Here is a 20703-nt window from a genome sequence, read left to right as displayed (position 1 = left end):
AAGGAAAGCAAGGAAAGCAAGGAAAGCAAGGAAAGCAAGGAAAGCAAGGAAAGGAAGGAAAGGAAAGAAAGGAAAGAAAGGAAGGAAAGGAAGGAAGAGCGGATATGAAAGAGTCACTTCCTTCCTAGCTTCTACCCTAATATATCACTATTAGAGAATCATAGCAACTGAAAAACAAAATCCTTTAAACTGGTCTTCTAATGATCTGGAAATGGCAACATAGGGGCAGCTTTGCCAAGAAAGCCTTCTTGGGATTTTATTCCAAAACTCTCTCACAGTAGCTCTCTTTGGATTATGACTTTTTGAATGTAATCCCAAATCATGCTCTCAGCTCCACTGCTATCACTCTGCAAGACCTGGATATGCCTTGCACTGCTTCCCAGCACATAAAAGCTCAGAGGAAGGACCAAGTCCTAGAGATCTGATGAAGTTTAAACCAGCAATGAAACAAGATTCTGAAACAAGATTATGGTTCCAGAGGTGATATAATGCACAGAAGACACATAAGTCTCCTCATTTACATGCTGTTCCATGAGCCAAACACAACATACCTGATACACACAGCCCTATTCTCATGGCCAAGAGGATGGTCCAGAGGCCAGGGTGCTCCCCTTCTCCTCTGGAAACTCCATGGCCATCACCACAGGCCAGGAACTTGGTTATGAAAGGCTGAGTTAATTATACATGAATAAAAACCTTACACATGCTGTGCAGCAGCTTGAAATAATAGATACAGAATTAAAAAACATTGAAGAATCAGTATTTATGAAAGATGGAAAGGCATAATGGAAAGATGTAACTACTGCCTGCTCTGAAAGAGTGCCAGTGAGGCAGATAAGTTTGTTGCCATTTTACAAATACAGTGAAGCCTCTGCTTTCCTTCCCAGACCAGCGAGGGTGGAGGAAGAACCTCCAGCTCTTTCTGGGCAGTCATATCCATAATAAATCATTCAATATATAATCAAATCTATACATGCCATGACTGTGCTAGGATGCACAGAAAGTCACATAATAAGCTAATAACTTTCTCAAACCCAACTTTTTTCCAGGAGACGTAACTCAATAAACTTTGAATCACAGCACACTTGGAAAGTATAAAAATGCTGGTTAGAATTGCTTAATGTTTCTGTAGAAGAATGTTAACAGTGCTATCAAACAGAATTAGGCTGATTTACTGTATCTAAGAGCAATTCTTGATTCAACAGTAAAAGATTCAAGGCAGAACAAGGTTATTTATTGTGCCTCAGCTGAGGTTTTGCCAAACCACCCTTAACACTGACAGTAATTGGAAATCAACTAAGTTATGCTTCTTAAACTGATGCTAAACAGTATAAAAAAGTGTTTAAACAAAAGCTTAAATAGAGTTGTATCAAGAAAGGGTTCCTCAACAACTATTCTGAAACATGTCCCATAGAAGAACACACACCTTTAATACACTAAGCATCTTATTACTCCAAACTTCAAACGTGCCACCTGAAACTCAAAGCTGCCCAAATCTTTCCCTTTACACTCTATGTTGAATCCATAGAACAGATTGTCCATACGTGTTGTTGTCCATACACTATTCATGGAAGTGCCATAATCACAATTTTGATTTAAAAGATGCATTCCTGGTGTCCACAGAAGTCGCTGGGTGGGACTTCACTCCTCATGGCATATGTGTCCACCCTCTACATTCAGTGTTAACGACAGAAGTACAACATCTGGGCTTGTTCAGAGCTCATTGCTGATGGCCATCACCAGTCCTACTTGGCAGCCACCCACAGCCCAGCAAGGAAACCAGCTGGAGATGCAAGCAGGAGCTATGGCAAACAATCCATGCTTCCGAAACAAACAAACAAACAAACAAACCCAAACAGTTCTTCTGCTTCATTTGGATATTTTCACTTTCTATAGCTAGTAGTATAGCCAAGGAGCAATGCTGCTGAGGGCAGTTTGGGCAGATCTCACCTTGCACCCAAAACATCAGATCACATAATGAGGGAAAACTCATGGTCGGTAACTCTGACCCATTCCCAGCACATTCCCAGCTACTGCACAACAGCACATGGTTTTTAAAGACAGCACAGCATACATTTTTGGTTACATGTGTTGGAAATATCCAAGTAATGTTTGTCAGGACGGTATCTCTGATAAAAGCAAAATTTATTCGCGATTGCAATGGCGGCATCCCACAAGTAGGAGCGCCTATGGACACATCATGACAGCCTTCAGACCCTGTTTGCTCCCCCTTGCCTCCCCCCTCCCCTGTTTCCCCACTGGCTGGGTACTCCAGGTTCACAATCTTATCAGAAGGTTGACATTTGCTATTTACTTGTGAAGTTATTTGTTACCTGGTACCAGTCAGCAGCCATCCTGTTGTTTCCAAGCTGTCTCGGTGCTCTCCTTGCCCTATTGATATGGTGATTTTCTTTACAGTCATCATCGTTAAACAAAGAGCACTAGGGGATGATGCCAGGCCTTCCCAATGTCTCTTCAGGCGCTTCCTCGGGCAGGCCATCACTTGTTCTCTGGTTTGCTCTCGTGCAGGATATTCTTGCGGTGTGTATGACAAAATATACATCTATACACCTCTATACAGAGTGTGCGTTCCTGGGAAGGTTCGTCTATACGATAAGTGATGTAAACTTATCAGAGATCTTGCCCAAGTTAAGTAGAAGGACTCCCAAAAAGAACTATGATAGCAGAGATCATGAAGTAAAAATAACATTATCCAATTCTAATGCAGAAACAACACTTGATTCCCACACATGGAAACGGAATAGAAACCCTGATCCTGCACAACAAATGCTTAAACTGGCAACAAGGATCCTACGGCTCTCATTACTCCTCAATAAAATTACACTTTATTCAATGGCCCGTCCAAAAAGGATTTTTGAAGGTTCCCATAAGCATTTTGTACTTCAAGCAAAGATGTTCAACTACAGTGAGAAATTGAGAACACTTTTTTTTTTTTGGTAATACAGGAAAGATTGTTGTGAAAAATTGAAATGTTGTTGTGCTCATACACAGTGAGAATTATTTATTCTCCCTCTGCCTTCCCTATCACAGTTGAATGCATGGGTTCTTTCTGTACACAGAAAAATATTAGCTGTGTGTGTCATGGTGCCATGGCAGGTTGCAGTCAGAAGAGTGCTAATTTGATATTACAAACAAAGATACAAGGAATTAAACAATTAGAGCCATAACTACATAGCACAGTGCAAGTCTCCTTTGATAATCTCTGGAACTCAAGATAAAAATGCCATTGAAATCTGCATACAAGATGTGCAGCAACTGAAAGCTTCAAAGTGAGGTGAAACAGTTCCACAGCTACACACATCACATTATTCATGTTTAAATCATTCTTGTAAAATCTGGGTTGCCATTTATTCACTCCAGAAGTGGAAACTGTAAAGAAACAGGTAACCTTCACTGAAAGGGGTTCGGATCAGCTTGCCCCTAACTGGGATGATGCTCACATCAAACAGGAGCAGATCTTTCCTGGCCCAAATGCTATCATATTCCCCCCTTCCACAAAGTATGCTGACAGCACTCGCTGTCAGCAAAAATGATTAATCCAGTATCACCTAAATAACAAAAGCTCACAGAATTTCATGCAAGTAAAAACTATGAACACCACCATCTATAAATCACTGGGAAGCAGAAACACACTCCAAATGTGCGTGTTCACTAACGATGAGCATTACTGGCAGCATGGAAGAAAAATGAAAGGCAAACAGCACAATGATACCACAGCAGAAGTGAGAGCTTGAGGAGGAGGTGCATGCATCTTACCAAATACCTTGTATGTGTCATACAACTCCAAGTGCAAAATTCAGATAACGTTGACAATGTTTGCCTTGGAGCAGGTACTTTGGCATTCCTTAAGTTGCAGAGAAAATGGGAAACCAAGAACCACGTTTTCTATTGGTGACAGGTTCTTTCAGTCACTGTTGAGTGGCTTGGGAAGGGCTGTGCCATATCTTGGGATGTTTCCACGTTATTTAGAACACTTCATTTTTAGTTTTTTTCTCACTGAATTTGTTTAACCACAAAATGCAGCTCTTTTCCATTCAGAATTCCAGCCATTTAAAAAGATAAGCCTCCTAGAGCAAAAACTACTCTGTAAGTAGTCTGTGTTAGTTCTGAATAGTTATCAAACTAGCAAACAACCAGCAATAAAATGTGGTCTTATTTTCCCATATAGTATCATCGTGAAGAATTACTCCTGTGGGTTACTGGCACTGTTATCTTTCTGTATCTGAAAATAAGATAAAGAGAATAAATAGAAAGAACCTACAGCGTGCCCCCATCACAAGCAACCAGAAGCAACCTGCTGAGCTCAACGTTGCACCATGGAACAGAGCACATCCTGAGCCCGTGAATGTCAAAAGGAGTTTTATGACTGTTTTCAAGCCTACCTCAATCACTCTAAGAAGAAGTTTGGCTATATTTGCATGACAGCAGCAAACAAAGTGCTAACTAATTGCTTTAATCCACTCCCCTCATTGACTGTACCCAGACTGTGATTTGCAGCCTAATCTGATTTGAATAACCAATTAGCATTTTCTGGGAAAACTTACTTACAAATACTAATTTAAGATGCCTCTTCATGAATATAACATTAGCGTTTTGTGTAGGACTCACCTAACAAAAAGTTAATAGTTTTCTAGCTGTAAAGTAACACAAGAATACAAGGTTATATTTTTCCCCCCTAATTGCACTATTTGTCATTACTTGTGTGTCTAATTTGCTATATGCCTCAATACTAAAACTGTTACGGGTCTATTCAGAAAATACATTGCAATGATCATCTGAAAAGAAAAATCCAATTCAAATATATTGGGTGTGATTCTGGATCCCCTATGCTTTGAAGTTTGACCCTGTAATAGCACTTGGAATTCACATCTGACTTGTGTAACTAGCAACTACATAAGCTGCAAGGCAGAAAAGAATCAGAGCTCTTTCATTATGTAAAATTAAACATTTGACAAGATTGTTTTATTTTTATTAAACATTCTTTCCCTGATGTCAGGCCATGCTGGGAGCAGGAGATCATAGTACTACTTTTAAGCTATTTAACAGATTTTAAAACAAGTGTCAACTCTGCTTTGAATATCCTGAAATGTGCCACTTGCAACCACTGCGTTGTTTTTGAAAGTTATTTCAAAAATTAGATCAATAATAAAATGTTCTACTCATTGCCTGCTAAGCCTTGTATGCTTCAGTGGTATTTGCTGTGGGAGGAAGAGATCCTAAGGTCTGTATGGAGCCTCTTTGGACTGCCATGGTCTTTCAAAGACGCAACAGCAAAGACAAAATTCTACATGATGAATCCAGTAAGCAGAACACCAATCATGGAGTGAGATTTGTTTCCTAGAAGACAAAAATCTAATTACTTTATATTTTCAACCCTTGGATGGATTAATTTTTTAGAGGCTACTTTGCTGCTCTGGTAACATAAAAAGCTGTAGCTCCAAAATCAAAGGCAACATGGAACTTTTTCATGGAACTTTTTGAAGGGTTCTCAATGTTACCTTTGTGCTCCAATTTTTTGTTCCCTGATGACATCACGGCCTTGAACTTTCTGGGGTCTCAACAAAACTATCTAAAAGAAAATAAAGGATTCAATCTGTCTGCCTGACATGAACGTTCCCGCTGATATCAGCAGCCTGAATGCGATACTGCTAAGACAGTGGGTGTCAACTGATTTTAGTGATGCCGTTCTTCATTTTGTTAGTGTCACTGTCAGAATTTGCCTCCATCAAGTGCTCAGACACATTCCTCTTCTCTGCTACATTTCTTGTACAGATTCCAGCCAAAAGAGAGGCAGGAAGGCTCACCGCCGGAGCTATCAGAGCACCTCACTGAAGTGACTACTGAAAATAAACCAACCTGACAGCGAGCCATCAGTAATTTTCCTCCGAAGATAAATATTATGAATGTTCCTTGGTTTACTCTCCAAGACCCAAAGAAGCAGCTTTCCACTTCCCCACGCTCTGAGATCCAAAACACCACCAGAAAGAACACTAAGGAGGTTTTGAGCACCTCAAGTTTTGATTCCTAGAAATCCAAGACCTGAAGGGAGAGGAGGAGGGAACAGAGCTAGGAAAAAATTGACATTGGCTTTAGGATGCCCTCAAAAATTTATGTTCTACTCTCATGGTTTGGAAATGCATTATGCTTTTCCACGTGTGTTGTACTGCCATTAAACAGTTCGTTCTGCAGGTACTGAAGGCTCAAGCATGTACAAACTGGGAAAAAGAAAAAAAAAGCAATTACACATGAGGTTTGACTTCCATTTCATGAAATACTAATAACTGAAACTGTTAAAAACTGATGGGGACAAAAAGACTGTTCTGCTTCCTGCTGGTTTAACTGCTTCTGGGCATAACTGTGATTACTGCTAATCAGTGTAGAAATCAAATAAGCCTTCGTAACAATACAGGATGGCAAGTTAACAGAATAATGATGCTTTCTAGGCAGAATGGCCTCCTGCAGCAGAGCATCTAACAGAAAGATGGAAGAAGTGAGTGAAACCTGCATTTGACATTTGTGAGGGAAGTGAATTTACAGCTAAAGTGATACATTCAGACATATTTCAGATCCCGTAAAATCAGCCTTTCTAACTGCATTGCTAAAAACCACTGGAAAGGACTTTGCTGATGGGAGAAGAAAAATCAAAATTACCACAAGGACTCTGCATCCCTGTGTGAGGAGCCTGTCTAGTGTATTGGAGACCCTATACCAGGTATGAAGCCCTGCCAGTGGACTCAGTTGCAGCTGGAACACGTTCTGGTGGGTACATGGGAGCCCCATGGGTGTTACTTGCACTGATCCCGAGATGCTTCTTTGGGAAGTCAAAGGTGACACAGGGACAGCACAGCTGTCCAAAGTATGTTTGTCTTGTGGTGATTCTCTTTCATTCCAAAAGATCCAATGAGGCTTCCAATTCCCTGTCCGAAATCCCAAGCAAATGCCCAAGGCTCCAGAGGATTGGCATTTTTTCCCTGAAATACAGGTTCTGCAGCATAGCACAGGGCTGCTAAAACAAAGCGAAGAAACCTTAACGTCAGACCCAATTTCCATGCACCAGAATGACCTTAGCTAAGTGCTGCCTGAAAGATTAGTAGCAAATAACCCATGGCAGTAATTAGCTGAAAAAAATAATGAAGCTTTGAGATACTCCAGCAGACACCCATGTTTTGCAGAGACATCAAATCTGCAGATTAAGACACACAGTGTGGCTTTGTCACAAACAAGACTGGTTGAGCAGGGAGCTCTTCTTCCTTAGTCAGTACAGTTTATCTGTACTACTATGCATCCCCCCTTGTAAAGGGATCGCAATAAAATTCTATACAATGAAAGGACAATTAAGTCACTTATGTTAAGTGCAAAGCGTCATCATTTGATAACGATCTACTAATTTCACTAAGATAAGACCCTAATGACTTACAGAAATCAAATTTACCCTGGTAATGCAGCAGCTGGGCTGTTCAGAAGCAGTTCAGAGTTATTCATTAGCTCTGTTTCTGTTCACCATCAAACCAGACACTTCGCTCTGGGACCAGGCAGGGATGGCACCATGGTACCTCCTGGTGGACCTCTGTCACGTTGTGCCATTGGACTCACAAATCAGATGCTGCACAATCAGTTAGGAGAAATCCAAAAGCTATCCATGTTCTGTAGGCAGGCTCCTTTTTTCACCTATCATTTTATTTTTATGGCACTGTCTACTCCAAATGCATGCAGGCCATGAAATACAGTGAAGCTTCTTCCTAACTAGGGGAATTATCCGTGTGTATCTAGAATAATTCTAATTGATGCTCGGCAACTATGTAATACCATTCAGCTGATGGGAAAGCACCTAAACTGATTGTGTCCCGCTCTGTTTTGCTCGCCACCACTAGGTGGCAACAGCAGCTCAGCAAAGCAGTCCACATCTCTGCACCAGCCAAGGGAGAGATGGCACAGGACAGTGATGTCTTCTAGGAGCTAGTGGTCATTTCTCACCTGAATTGGTGAGAGAGTTTTAAGAAACTACGAAGAACCGACCATTTTAAACTGAGTATCTGAAGTACACGCTCCTCTCCCGTGTGTGCTTTTTCACCTGCAATGTATTAACCAGTTTAGATGTACATTATAAATAATAAAAACCCACCGGCTCCATGCTCTGAAACAGTCTAGAAGAGAAATAAGACCTTGGTCTCCTTCCAGGCCACCTACCTCAAACCTCTCAGCTCTTTCAGCACGAGTCCACTCTCTGCACTGCCTTTCTCTAGTCCGGGTTGCACTGGGAAGAAGCAGGCAGGCACAGTTCACAAGTTCTGAAGTTGATTAGAAACAGCCGTGAGGGTAACAGAGCTTAACAGCTTAGTCATGAAAAGCTGAGCGAGCTGACTGGGAGGGAAGGGGAATGAGCCAGCTGCAAAGTGTGAAAACATGTTCACTAATGGGAGTACGGCTTGAAGCATTAACACGTTATCAAAAGTCATATCCTGAGAATGGGAAAAGAAGCATGACTGAAGACGAGAGAAGGTGGTGGAAGAAAAGGAGGGCTTTTGTTTTCATGGCTTCCATCCATCAATATAGACTTCTAAAATTGGGCTCAGGATTCCTCTATGCAGACGTAAAATCTTTGGTAAGATTATCTCCTGGTAGGCAAAGCACACTGCAATCGTTTTGTCAGAAGAACAGCTGTTCAAATGCATGTTACGTGTCATGATTTTTTGTCCCAGATCACTCTGGTCTTTCAGTCCAGCTCTAGCACTGCCTGTAAGTTTTTTCATCAAGTTACATTATGATTTTAACTACTAAATATATTCTAGCTCCTTCAGAATTTAAAATAAGAAAGAACATAAAATTAAGCTCCAGCTGTGATATGATTATTTGTTATATATGAATATATGTTACTTCACCCACTAGAAATTCAACTCACGTATGACATCTTGGTTTTAACATGGAGCTTTTTTCTCCTCTCCTCTTTTTGCTTCCTGCATCCCAAACACCCTGAAAATGATGAGTACAGAGGCAGGAGGCAAGCCAGATGCCTCCTGGAGGGACTCCCAAGCACCGCCTCTGAGTGACAGGTATCAAGCCCTGCAAAACAAAACTGTCTATGAAGAAACCCCAAACACACTTTAATCTTAACTACTCCTCTGGCCTTCAGGCACAGGCTGTTCACAGCACCTACTTACTACCTCCGTGCCATTTCTAAGCCATGGGACTGTTTTCCTTTCAACCTCTTGAATGGAAGGGATTCAGCGCAGTCAAACAGGCTGGACCTTCACATAAAAGACCAGAGAAGCCAGGTTTCACTCCGTGTTCAAGCTGCTCAAATTTGCAAAGCTAAACACAAAGTCAACCTGCCACACGCAGCAATACAGCAGCACTAGCCCTCTAGAAACAGAGCTATTTATAACCTGCAGTAGCAATGTGAACTGCATAAATTAGCATAATTTCAGCCTTCACAGATAGTTCTCAGTTTACAGTGCTACATGCTACGAATTAACACTCTGCAGATCCCTTGCTTCCACTAATACTAATGATGTGGCTCATGTGGAGATACTTCTTGCTCAGTCCCCCAGCATGCCAACGGCCTGTCTTGTTCACACTGCCCTGTCAGCCTCTATCAGACTACCAAAGGCTTGGATTTCACTGCAAACCTCACCAGGTCTTCACACGTAACTGGTGGTTTTGTGGCAGGATATCCTAGCATTTTCTCCACTGGCGATTTTCTGCTTGTGGGCAGATGGCATCGACACAGAGTGCAGATGGTAACCCACAGCCCACAAGCTCCTCACAATGATTTGAAAGGCCGTGTGCAGGTCTTCGACTCTTCTCTTTAAAATATTTTCGGTGTTAAAGCATTAACTGTTTTGCTGTTTACAGAAGACACTTCTTTACAGCTGAGAATCTTTTCCCAACAAAGAGGCAATGATGTGCCTTGAACCTTCACAATTTTTATTAAAATCCACAAATTGCTAGTGGAAAGGATTTCAAATCAAGCATCTCTTGCTTTGACTCAAGGAAAAAAAAAAATCCATGGTAAGGAAAAAGTAGATCACACTGAAGCTCAAAGGCTTAAGAATCACACAGTTAGCTATTAAAGGTAATTCCATGGCTTCAGGTATCACTTTACCTGAGCTGCTTGAAATTAGAATGGATTAATCTCCACAGAATACCTGCGAGATAAGGAAGCTGCCAGTGACAAACCCCAGCAGTGTCAGCTGCTGACCTGTCTGTAGCCACAGGGATGCCATCTGGTGGAGTTTTGTGTTGTCCCCAAGGCTCCTGTGGTCACCACTGCACCCTCCATGTTTTTCCAGCTCCGAAATTCTCCCTTGCAGAAATGCATGGCTCCAAATGTAGGCATTGGAAATAAGTAAGGAATACAAAGCGTAAGAGATCAGGCCTGGATCCTGAACAATCTGCATTAATCAATGGAAGACCATGAAAAGAAATACACTTATCCCTTAGTTATAAAGGCAAAAGAGGCAACACTGAAGATCATTCAAGTGACATAATTGGTAAGGATTTACTCCCTCACCAGCTAATTTCTTCCATTCCTTCAGCCTGATAGACGCAAATAAAATGATTTGCTGTAGTCTAAATTACACTACTCTATCCCAGCTACAAAAGTGCCTTGTAGATCATCTCCACAAGGCTCCTATCTACAAAATGGCTCCTATCTATTTAAAGAACTGATAATGTTTGATTAAATAAGCTTCTGCCTTTAAGAGTAATTACTGACAGATCTTTTCTCACATGTCCAAACTGATTTGCTTATTGTACATCAAAAACATTCAGATGATCAACGGAACTGAACAGATGTGTCCCTTAGATCTCTTGGTTAAGATATACATGTACGCATGTAGTGAGCAAACACACCACAAGATGAGTAATTTGACTGTACAGAACAGGCTCATAATCTTCTACAACATGCAGGCACACTAATGATCTTACACATGGATGGCCCAAGATGATAGAATGAAATATTTCCTCACAAGAGGCAACCTGTCTTGTCTACATCCATGGAAAAATATTACAGGAAGTTATCTTCCTAGGGGTCACTTTCCCAATCAAAAACAGTTTCCACTCAGCAAGATACAGCCTTTGTGGTGTATGGACATGACTTTCATGGCCTGCAGACTAAACACTGCACTGATGCCAAACAAATAACTACAGGCTATCTTCTAGCACCACAGTTCATACAGGCCAATTGACATATTGGAACTCAAGACACAATGCCAAAGGATATACACGCCAAAGGAATCAAACAGAAACCTTTCCTCTCCAGCCAAACAACTAGAGTGTGAAACTCATAAGGGTCTTCAGAGCTAGAAACCCGAATATGCTGTTCCATGAGAAACCTCAGCTGAATTCACAGCTCCAGACAGTCAAAACCTTCTGGAGGAAGCGAAAGTTACATTGTAACCTTCTTAAGGAAGGAGCTTTGACTTTGTAAGGCCCAGCGCCCAGGCCCAGTGCTCAGTGCCTCACGTCTCACATTTCACTCACATCCGGAGCCCTGCAGCACATGAAGGCCCATTGCTGTTGAAGAGGTGAGAAGGTTTTAGCTGATGACAAAGCACTGTGCTGGCCTTTCCGGTGCTGTCAGAATGGCACAATCGTACACCTGCTGTCTGCAAGACAATTTGCCTGTGACAAGGTCAATTTTGAGGAGGGCTGGTATTAAAAGATTACGCTCGTTCCCTCCCCTCAGCGTGGCTGCACTAATTATTTCAGGGCAGCAGAGGAATTCTTTGATCCTCCAACTCTTCATTCTGTCACAAGATGACTCTGGCTGCCTGCTCAGCCCCAGAGCAATGGCATGTCCTAATTCCATAATTGAGGAATTAACCATTTTCAACCTTGAAATTTAACCCTAAGAAATTGAGTATGCGGTAATCCATGTAATCCAGGCCTCTACACCTGTCCCTCTTCCAGCTAATCTCACCATCCCTCATCATGTCACATCTCACAGCCCTATCTGTTAAGGTCAGTGTAAGTGGATGCTCAGAAGCTGCAACAAGTACTCACTGCACAGCAAGACCAATTCCTTCCTTTGTGAGCAACGTGAGATGCACAAATATCAATAAAGAGCAAAGCCCTTCCCCAGCAACATAGAGATCCCTATAAACGTCCTAGCAAACAAAGGAGGAAAAGACAGCAAAATAAATAAATAAATGCAGTGTAGCCCTGGTTAATGCGATCTGCGGGTATTAAGTTTTCTCCTGAAGGAGTTAAGCATATACCAGCTGCTCTACATTAAACCGAGCTGGCATTTTAAATCATGCAAATTAGCTTAGCTACCATCCATTTCAGCCCAGCATTTAACAGCACCGCTATAAATGATGCAAAGGACTGGCCAAACCAAGCCCTGCCATTTCAGCTGCTAGCTAGCAGAAGAAAAAGGAGGAGGGAGGTGAATGGCATTCAGTGAAATCTGCAGCTATTCATAAGCTGCTACTTTGAAGGAGACTCCTTCTGCCACAGGCACTGTTATGTGATAGAAACGTGCACGGGCACAACAATCCTAGCCTAGAGCTTCCATTTGTTGAAAATGCATCTATACAAGATCCTAAAAATCACCGCGAAAATACCTCAACCTAAATTACTTGCCAGAGAAACACTGAGTTTTCACATCTCTCTGTGCTTCATGCTGCCTAACAAACACAGAGAGGGCCTGACATGCCCTCAGCTCACAGCTGCTGACACAGCAGCCTGCAGGAACTGGGGTGAGAGTGCTCTCCAGTGCAGTCCCTCACGCCTGCTGTCACAATGCTGGTAGCACAGGGACAAGAGCCTGATGCTGGCCCTGTCTCAGCTGAATCCCAGGGCTCAGCAGGTAATGAAGAAGGCTGCACCTCACCTCGCCCATCCGGCTGGGGCCCAGAGGTTAAGTTTCATCTGAGGGGCTCTCCAAGGCTTGGGGACTGTTAAAGGCCTGGGTCCCCCAGGGGCTCCCCTCTGCTGTGGGCACCTCCTGCAGCTCATCCACAGACAAGCAGAAAGACACCACATCACCAAATTTGTCTTTGTGGTCACAGTGCTACCTCAGGTATCACAGTGAAAAATGAAAAGAAAACCCTGGGTTAGTTTTGCTTGTGGCAAGGGCATCCATCATGACATGTCCACTCACAAGGAGATCCTCTTTCAAATACTGACACTCCTTATAACAAACAGATTCAGTTTGCAACAATGTGGAGTCTAAGCATTTTATCATAGGAAAACAAATATTCCACATGGTCCCAAATCTACAAGGCAAGCCCCAAGGGCTTCCTTTTCAAGGTTACCAAAAGCAAACCTTTTACTGCTGCGGAGTCGGTTTGTCGCCCACTGCTTAGAAACGGGATCCTAGGCAACCGCAGCTCTTCCCTCTTGAAAAGTAGCAAGTGGTTTTGTTTTGTAAATTCAAGCAAATTCACCAGAAGCCCCAGGCTTAGCAATACACAGGACCTGGCAGCGCTCCTCTCACTCGTGTCCCTGGGCGACCAGATCCCTGCTCCAAGATACAGTGATGCTGAAAATACTCTTTCCCAAAATACTCCATCCCAATAAAGCTGCAGACAAGTCTGGAAGGTATGTGCCCATTCTGAAAAGCAGACTGACCCATGGTCATTGAGCAAAAAGAGCAACCCGCTTCCAAGCTACTGCTTCACACGGCCAACGCAAATTCGATCCTGTAATGTGATGTTTTTTAAATGAGTTTTGAAGACTTAAACGTGTGTGAGACTCTTTGAAAGGAAGAATACTTTGTAACTGAATCAATTTTGTCTTAACAGACTAATCCATTAATTACTGCCTCCCCCAGTGATAACTGAAGCTGTGAACCGATATATCTGAAGATGTTAACGTGTTCCCCACATCTGCTGCAGGCCTTTTTACCATGGATACAAGCATACAGATACTGCTCTTATGGAAAACACAGCTTTGTGCCATGCTGCATTGTCTAAGGAGGATTTCTGACTCGGAAAGATGACACGAATCCATCACTCTGAACATACAACACGATGCCTGAGAGCTTTATCTGCCAGAGGAAGCCAATCTCCCAGACCTCTTGTACCAGCTGATTCAAAATGACGTCCTTGTAATTAACGTCAAAATCTGAGGAATGGCTGAAATAAGATATGATGTGAAAAGATATCCCTTGCACTCTTTAAAGCCGTCATACAAAGCCAATACCTAGCTTACCAGCAATGCAGTTACCTGTAATTTCTAACAGTTGGCACGACTCAAAAAAGGAAAAATAGCTTCCACATAATTGTACCCATCTACACAAGTGTAACAGTATAACAAAGCCTCATCATCCACATGGACATCCCTCAGCTGTTCACGTTGGCCCATCAAACACAATCCATGAGGAAGTCTGGCTGTGTACAGCTCAGTGTTGGAGGAACACAGGAACCATCTCTAGGGTTCTCCAAGAAGACTGCTCTAGCCTGGGACCACTCAGCCTGACTGTACTGCAGATCAAGACATGATGCAATTACAGTCCCAAGCAGAGCAAGCATAGGGGCAGAAGTCCTAGGAAATGCATATTTTGATATCCAGAGGTTAGATTTCTTTTCATTTATTGTTTTCCCACACATTGCTTCCAACTCTAAAATTACTCAAAAGTAATATGAAAAATAATCCAAGGATAACACACCTAAAAATACTTTTCAAGGGGGTAAAAAAAAATAAAAAAAAAAAGTGGTGAAATCACAGCAAAACATAGGATCTCAGTCTGATTTAAAATAACAAGTGACTGCTTTTCTCAGTTATTTACTTTGACAAATATCTTGTTTATTGTAAGTTTTAGCAATTATTTCCACGCCCATGATTTGAAGAAACTGAGAATGTTTCCACAAACTATTTCAGAAAGATGAAATTAGAGGCACACAAACGCCAAGCGCTTGACTAAATTCCAGCTCTTGGTGAATGGAAAACCAGTAGCTTCCTGTTACAAGATGTACCAATGGTCTAATAATACACACAAAATCTGACCATTTATAAGCTTCATAAATAAATGTTCCTTAAAATAATATTCTACCACTGTATTTTTAGCCAGGTAAACTTCCCAGGGGAATGACTGTGAATCTGGTTGACAATCTACAGTTTGCTACAAGGAAAAGTAAATGAACGCAGTGGATTAAATTTTCAGAGTATCACTTGAGCTATATGAGAACAAAAATATAAAATTTAGCCCCATAACTTAAACTATTTGAAAGCAAATGGGGAAAAGCTGGAAGAACAGAAAAATTCTTCCATTAAAGTTGTCAGTGTATTCAAAACTTCTTGAACAGTATTTATTTTGCATTGCAAGTTTAAGACAAACCATATACCAGGGAGACAACCATGGAGGAAAGGTAAGGGGCAAGCCAGGGATGCAGGGAAAGGCAGGGAAAAGGAACCCGTTACTGGTTAGAGGATAGCTGGACCTGACCATCCAACATGGATGGGTATGGCCATACATAAAGCATCAGAGCAATATGTGATAAAAATTACTTTGGAAACGGGGACTAAATGAGATGTTTACCAGAGAAATATAACTTAGGGAGCAAGCTAGAAGTTTTAAGGACACCATATGCATAAGTGCTCTGAACTGAATAACAAATTGCAGTGAAGGAGAAAGATAACCTAATAGACAGGGGACTAGCTGGTAATTTTCTAGAGCACGACAGATTCATGACCTTGGATACGTCTCTCTGTGCCTTCGCCATTCATTTACAAAATAAGAAGCACATCTCTACCTCCAGGGAGAGCTCATAAGATAAGTATATTGAAGATGGGAAGCCCCTCGGATGCTACCTATTAGCATAGATCAGAGAAACAGCATTAAAAGGAAAATCAAAAGCAGAGAAAAAAGGTCATATTAAATGAGTGTTTCTGAAACACTCCCTACAGACTATGAAACTTGACTGGATGCAACAGCAGCATTAGGTCAACAGTAAATCACTTTGGAAACAGCCCACCTCAGGGAAGTCCGCAGTAGGGGAACTAAGCTTGGGAAGGAAGATAAAATGCTGAACAAAGGCTGTTCCTGAAGAAATCGGAGCAAAAAACATTTTCACTTGTTATCCAGTGACAACTAAAAACTGAATGGAACTCAGAACCCAGGCAGCTCTTTGCATACTCAAAATCAGACAACAGTGATGAATAAGCTCGAGTTTACAGAGCAATCTTACACCGTTTGTTCAAATGCAGGGTATTTGGATGGGGTAGGATTTCTTCAAAATCAAGAGAGAAATTGCAGAAAACTCCATATTAATAACGGCAATAGAACAACTTATCAGTTGTTTGCTCACTACTTTTCTGATAACATTTCATTTGGAGCAAGCTCCTCAAATTTTAAGAGTACACATCTATGAAAAAAACAATCAAAACCATTAGAATCACAAACTGAAAGATGCGGCTTCTTAAGTGCCTTATGTAAAAAAATCCATCAGAAAGCAAGATACAGCATTTTCTTAAAGATATGCTTAAAAACATAACTATTATTAGATAAGTAAATTCATCAAAATTAAATAATAAATAAAATAAAATTTATTTTCAGTTACACATTTTGCTGAAAATCTATAAATTTCATTAGATTTTTCCAGCTCTTCAGGAAAAGTTCTCCTTTTTACACACCCTCATGTGACCTCATTGGGTTCTTCCAACTAAGCAAGCAGATACCTTCCATTTGTCATCATTTCCTTCACAGTTAGCATGGCAATATTAGTGAGAACCAACTCCACCACCGAGCCGGCTTACACAGTGGCACTGAGCTCGGTCTGTGCACCAATCTATGACTTTCAGCTTGGTTCAGGTTAAGACTTGCATGATTCCTGTCCCTCCTAGAAGACAGATCTACAGCAGAACTCCCTCAAATTTTTCAGCATTGTGCTATGCTCCTGGGAAGAACTACTGAGGCAATTTACGCAGGGATCTGCAATTACTATTAACTCATATTCACTATTCCATGTTGTCATCGAGTTGGACAACAGAATGGCTAACGAGAAAAACCCAGGGACATTTCTAACCTGGATGGGCATTGCACACATTCTGTAAGATATGCCCAGAACTCAAAATGATTTTCACAAACTGGGAAAGCAGTGTGAGAAGCACTGTATTGCTAAAAGGAAAATCTAGTGTAAAAATAGAAAATGAGAGCTATCTGAGAAAGGTAGTTGTACTGCAGGCAATGATATCATGCCACAGTGAATCACAAAGAGAATACCAGTCAGCAGAGTGGATCTGCTGCCAGTAAATGAAAAAGAAAGAAAAAAAAAATCTAATCTTTTTTAAAATCTTCATCAACTGAAAACTGAAGTGTAGGACAGAAAAGATGATGACCTGCTGCACTCAGCCTTAATGAGACAGAATATCATGCCCAGTTCTAAATAGAATTCTTAACAAAAGCTCAAGGAGAGCTGGAGAGAGTCCAGCAGAGAGCAGGAAGAGTTGTACAAGTTCTAGAAATCTTGAGAGGAATGGCTAAAAGAATGACATTCACCTCAAGTAGAGAAAAAGAAAAGCGAGGGAGAACACGACAGCACCAGCGAGCATCTGTCTGCCATGTCCACCAAGAAAGGAACAGGCAGGATAGATGCCCAAGTTGCAGCAAGGGAAGTGGAAGTTTGGTATCTGCAGAGTAATACCTAATCCTCTGCCACTCTTTCTCGCCAAATGTTAAGGACAACCACATACCCGAATGGCTGGTGACAGGATTGCTGAATGCAGGGCACAGCAACAGGTTGTTTTACTTAATTAATGCAAATTTAGTAGTCGAATACATAAGACTTTTTTAGAATAACTAGTAAGTACCATTTGGTATATGAGAGGTCACTATTCTACCATCTATTTGACAGGAGTCTCTCTGGTAACAAAGTTAAATATTTCCAAAACAACACTCTGAACACGGGTATAATCTCCTGGCAGTGTTCTCAAAAAAGCACCGATACAACAGAGGACACTGTTGCGAACAACGCAGGCAGTTTAAGATGGAAAAATGAATGGAGTGTGTGTAGCAGTAACAATAAAACAGGAACAATACTGACATGACTCACTGACCTCAGGTTTCAGTCTAGCATTTACAATGGACTTGAAGCAAGTGGCTTGGAACATGCAAGAACAGTGTTAGAACAGGATCTGGAATCTTCACATTGTGACTTCTACCCTGTGCAGCAGACATGGCCTCTTCTCCATGACAGAGAAGTACATTAAGTAAGTGCAAGGGTAAGGCCAGCACGGTGTGCACTCACTGTGATGGGAGAGGAACATTCATACATACACACAGTTGAAGATAGGACCGTTGCATTCCACCTTTAAGCAGGTGTCCTACACGTGAGATTAGCTGCCATCTGGTCTTATTCTGTACATGCAACTGAATTTTTAATTCCGCAGGACAAAGAGGACCAACTTCAACAGGATTAAGAGCAACCCCTTAAAATACACAGAAAGTCCAGTGGATATGAGTCTGAAAGCTCTCATATTGAAATAGAAGCAGAACTCAGATTCTCTTGAATGAGTTCTCCAACCACTCAGCAGCTCCAACCACTTCAGCAATGCTTCTCATCCAGCTGTTCTGAAAGTGATGTGATACCCCCTGGGTTTTGACAGCAATAGCCTCAAACTCCAAAAGAAAGCCTGGGAGCATATTCCAAGCTCGTTCAACCCCTACAAGGAAGACAGCATGAGACACACTGATTTCACTCATTATCACTCTTCTCCTAGGTCTTTCATCTGAAACATAGGAACACATTATCATTCCTTGTAGACTGCAAACCCCACACAGGGACTCAGATCATACAACCGGTGCTATTCCGTTCTGTGGACCTACATGCTAAATGCCACAGAAAGAATCTCACTTCCCACCCCAACAGGGGCACAGAGAATGCCAGGTGCCTCACAGTGAAATGGCAAGGACCATATTTCTGCTTGAAGTAACCGTAGAATCAAACGATAAGGCACAAACAAACATTTGAGATAGCTGGTCCTAGTATCATCTTTAAGATGCAACCTCAGCAGACTTGTCACCAGAAATCGCTTCTACACCTGAATGCAGCTGAAGATTTCCTAGGATATAAATGCTTCTGCTACCAGTAAGCCATCTGGTGGCTGTTCATCCATTCTGTGCCTCCTCCCACTCCTTCATGGGGGAAGGGAGGAAAAGAGAAGAGCAATGCCCTTGGTGCAACCGATCTGGAAAAGTCTCCCGTTAATTTAGATCCAGATTACTGGATGGCAAAAGCTGCATGCCATGTAGGCATGGAATCAAAGCTGAATCATTAGGAGAAACATAAGAGGGCTGTGCTTATCCAAGATCACTCACAGTAAAGCAAATCTCACTCATGCACACCTTAAAAGGTGATGGTCATCTGCTAGGACTTCTAGCAGGTTACTGAGCATGACAAAGCCTTGGATTTATCTTTCCGCTAAATTATTCAAAGCTCAAAATCATCTGACATCACTGCGTGCAAATGTAACAAATGAGCACGAAGAACCTTTCATCACTGGGATACACAAGATGTGTTCTGCACCACATCTGCACAGCAAGAGTTAAAACCACCATACTATTCTCCTTTCTGCTGTGGATGGCTCCCAATCCAACAGGAGCTCTGCAATTATAATCTGTCTAGGGTCAGAAAGCGCTTTAGAAAAACAGTAACTTCTGCAGAACGTACATTTCTATGCAGAAAAGAAGGTGTGTCAGAGAGAGCGCAGCACATAATGAGATTTTGCTGACGTTTCAGTATTACAAGGACAGGCACAAGCACAGGGAAAAAACAGCATTTGCTTCTCTCTTTTGAGCATGATGTGATGCCCAGGTTAGCGCCTGCTGCCATCACCCTGACACCAGCACTTGTCTGTCTGCTTTTGTGTTCCTAGTCCCTGAGGAGCCACTGCAGGCCCTGCTCACCCTGGCTGCCAGTAGAGAAAGTGCAGCACATCCTAAAATCCAGGGCAGCAGGCCAAACACGCCCCACCAGCGGTCACGCTTCCCTTAAGAGAATGGGGTTACCGGGCCACAGACTTCAAAATGCAGATGGCAGGGATGACTCACTATTCTTGTGATCCACCATCATTTCCCCATCGCGTTATAACGGTATCACCTCCTCCTGGGCTGAGACGCCCGCAGGGAAGCTTATAATGTACATGGCTGGTTCCAAAATCCATCGCAATGCTGCACAGCAATCTGCACAGCATTGATCGATCCTGCCTGCTGCAGAGACAGCTCTCTGCTCACGCCGCGGCATGTGAGCGCACACTCTGCAGCCGGGCAGCTTGAGACATGCTGGAGGCGTTGCTGTGCTGATAACGGAATGGGCTGAGGAACGTATGCTTCTCTCCCTGCGCAGCAAGCAACGTGTGTCTAAAGACAATAGGTCGCACTGCCATGTGCACAGGTCTTCTGAAAACTGCCTGTTGGTAAAGTGCTGCATCCATGATGTCATGCACGTATAGCGGTAAAGCAGGCAATCCCACTTGCACAGCCCATCCTCTGGAAGCCGTTTCACCCAGCCGCAGTGCGAACAGCACGCACCGTGCACACAGCACTGCCTCCCTTCCAAGCCGAGCACTGATGGCTTTCAGCAGCGGCTCTGGCACGTGCTCACAGCAACCAGCAGCCACCACCAAAGGCACACAAAGAAGACTCTCCAGTAGCAACACCTCTACCTGCCCCGAGTCCCGCATGCTGGGCACATCCCAGCAACACCCTGCTGCACTAACACAGCCGCGGAGCCGTCCCAC

At 42.4% G+C, this 20703-nt stretch overlaps 1 protein-coding gene across 10 annotated transcripts in view; it reads right to left on the bottom strand.

The window, feature by feature from the left end:
- NAV2 (neuron navigator 2) overlaps nucleotides 1–20703 on the bottom strand; it is a 319464-nt gene that overhangs the window by 166428 nt on the left and 132333 nt on the right. The window lies entirely within an intron of this gene.

Source organism: Lagopus leucura, unplaced genomic scaffold, assembly GCF_019238085.1.
Source record: "Lagopus leucura isolate 7727_CA_CO unplaced genomic scaffold, USGS_WTPT01 Super-Scaffold_100035, whole genome shotgun sequence".
NCBI classification, from domain to species: Eukaryota; Metazoa; Chordata; class Aves; order Galliformes; family Phasianidae; genus Lagopus; species Lagopus leucura.
The sequence above is the reverse complement of the archived record's forward strand: the minus strand, read 5'-3'. Positions and strand labels throughout refer to the sequence as shown.